The sequence below is a fragment of the Bison bison genome, unplaced genomic scaffold (assembly GCF_000754665.1).
Source record: "Bison bison bison isolate TAMUID 2011002044 unplaced genomic scaffold, Bison_UMD1.0 scf7180017864491, whole genome shotgun sequence".
NCBI classification, from domain to species: domain Eukaryota; kingdom Metazoa; phylum Chordata; class Mammalia; order Artiodactyla; family Bovidae; genus Bison; species Bison bison.
The window spans coordinates 543,450-546,139 of NW_011495050.1; the positions used below are offsets into that span (position 1 = coordinate 543,450).

The window sequence follows — 2,690 nt, forward strand, 5'->3', positions numbered from 1 at the left end:
CCCCATCTATTTCCCATGAAGGTGATGGGACTGAATGCCATGATCTTCATTTTCTGAATGTTGAGCTTTAAGCCAACTTTTTCACTCTCCACTTTCACTTTCATCAAGAGGCTTTTGAGTTCTTCTTCACTTTCTGCCATAAGGGTGGTGTCATCTGCATATCTGAGGTTATTGATATTTCTCCTGGCAATCTTGATTCCAGCTTGTGTTTCTTCCAGTCCAGCGTTTTTCATGATATACTCTGCATATAAGTTAAATAAACAGGGTGACAATATACAGCCCTGACGTACTCCGAACACCCAGGATTGATCTCCTTTAGGATGGACTGGTTGCATCTCCTTGCAGTCCAAGGGACTCTCAAGAGTCTTCTCCAACACCACAGTTCAAAAGCATCAATTCTTCGGTGCTCAGCCTTCTTCACAGTCCAACTCTCACATCCTTACATGACCACTGGGAAAACCATAGCCTTGACTAGATGGACCTTTGTTGGCAAAGTAATGTCTCTGCTTTTTAATATGCTGTCTAGGTTGGTTATAACTTTCCTTCTAAGGAATAAGTGTCTTTTAATTTCATGGCTGCAATCACCATCTGCAGTGATTTTGGAGCCCAGAACAATAAAGTCTGACAGTTTCCACTGTTTCCCCATCTATTTCCCATGAAGTGATGGGACTAGATGCCATGATCTTTGTTTTCTGGATGTTGAGCTTTAAGCCAACTTTTTCACTCTCCACTTTCACTTTCAAGAGGCTCCTTAGTTCTTCACTTTCTGCCATAAGGGTGGTGTCATCTGCATATCTGAGGTTATTGATATTTCTCCCAGCAATCTTGATTCCAGCTTGTGCTTCCTCCAGCCCAGGGTTTCTCATGATGTACTCTGCATATAAGTTAAATAAGCAGGGTGACAATATACAGCCTTGACGTACTCCATTTCCTATTTGGAATCAGTCTGTTATTCTATGTCCAGTTCTAACTGTTGCTTCCTGACCTGCATACAGGTTTCTCAAGAGGCAGATCAGGTGATCTGGTATGCCCATCTCTTTCAGAATTTTCCATAGTTTATTGTGATCCACACAGTCAAAGGCTTTGGCATAGTCAATAAAGCAGAAATAGATTTTTTTTCTGGAACTCTCTTGCTTTTTCAATGATCCAGCGGATGTTGGCAATTTGATCTCTGGTTCCTCTGCCTTTTCTAAAATCAGCTTGAAGATCTGGAAGGGTGGTGGGGGGGGATGTTTCAAATAGGGTCCTAAGGGAAGACTGCTAGGGAAGGCGACCTTTGAGCGGAGCGCCAAGTAAATGACAGATTACAGGCAGATGAGCTGATAGCAGGGGAAGAACATTCCAGGGAGAGGGAAAAGCCAGTGGAAAGGCCTGGAGGTGAGCACATGCCTTGTGTGTTCTGGCAGCAGGGTGCAGTGTGGCTGCGGCAGAGTGATGGAGGGGCAGGCGGTAGGAAATGAGGTCAAAGAGGATGATTAAGGGCTCAGATATGTCCTTCTTTAATTTTATGATTCAACTCCGCATGCATGAAACATTCCTATACACCAGAAACAGAAATAAATCATGCCCCAGGGGAGAGATTACCACCAAGGTTAAAAAATAAATAAAAGTCGCTACAGAAAATTTTCAGTCATCAACTCTCTCAGGGGTATCAGCCAGTCTCTCTCTGCCTATCATGGTGTTTTCAAGTCTCTTCTCCAACTCAGGTTTGATCCCTGGTCAGGAAACTAAGGTTCCATGAGCCACAGAGCAACTAAACCAACACACCACAACTAGAGAGTCTGTGGGTTGCAAAGAAAGACCCCATGTGTGGCAACTAAGACCTGACACAGAATAAATAAATAAATATTTTCAAAGAAGAGTCTCTTCCAAATGAAGCCACAGACCACCTGGCAACTGCCTATGAATGAGTAAGGGTTTTTTCCAAATCAAACTCAGTCTTTTCATCCTTCTTGAATATATATCAAAACCCAACACAAAGCAATTAATGAAAAATATGAACATAATCATAAATACGATGGGAAATTTTACAACATAACTCTAAAGCAGCACAAAATCACAAGCTATTAGCACCAAACCCAGAAACCTACTGAGTTTCCCAAGACCCATCTCTCCACTGTTGCCTCGCGTGGAAGGAGGTGGGGAGGTGGGTAGTGGGGATGAGGGGGAAGACAGTTCTGACGAAAATGTATGTCAATACCTGCAGATAGTTCAGAAAGAAAGACCTGAGTGTCTCCTTCCTTCGCTGCTTTCGCCCCTCTCCCTGCCCCCACCCCAGAGCTGACACTGAAGCATCTGAGTGACAAGGGCTGCAGCTCATCACAATGAAAGCAGGCATTCTATTTCAAGGTGAGGTTCAAAACAACCCGCTCTGCAGGGACTTCTTTCTTCTTGAAATCAGATGTCGCCTCTGAGGACTTCAGTGTGCTGAGTCACCAGCCAGCTACATACCCGCTGTTTCATTGAAGGCCACCAGGCTGAGACCCCGTCTTCCTCCTCGGTCAGGTGAACACAAGGACCAAGATGAGACAGCGTCTTCAGAAGAAGTTCCTGCAAAAGGTCCAGACTTAGAACAAAAATGGTTTCCATTTCTTTTATATTTAAATTTTTAAAATTATTTTAAAATATTTATTTATTTATTTTGGCTGCCTTGTGTCTTTGTTGTGGCTGGAGGGTGTTTCTCCTGTTTT

The 2,690-nt window shown here is 43.4% G+C and overlaps 1 long non-coding RNA gene across 1 annotated transcript in view; it reads left to right on the top strand.

Moving 5' to 3' along the window:
- The window catches only part of LOC105005416, a 20,415-nt gene that overhangs the window by 15,917 nt on the left and 1,808 nt on the right, over positions 1-2,690 (top strand). Inside the window, exon 2 of the long non-coding RNA XR_827317.1 lies at positions 2,402-2,559. This is a non-coding gene — a long non-coding RNA (uncharacterized LOC105005416). The remainder of the gene's footprint in view (positions 1-2,401; positions 2,560-2,690) is intronic.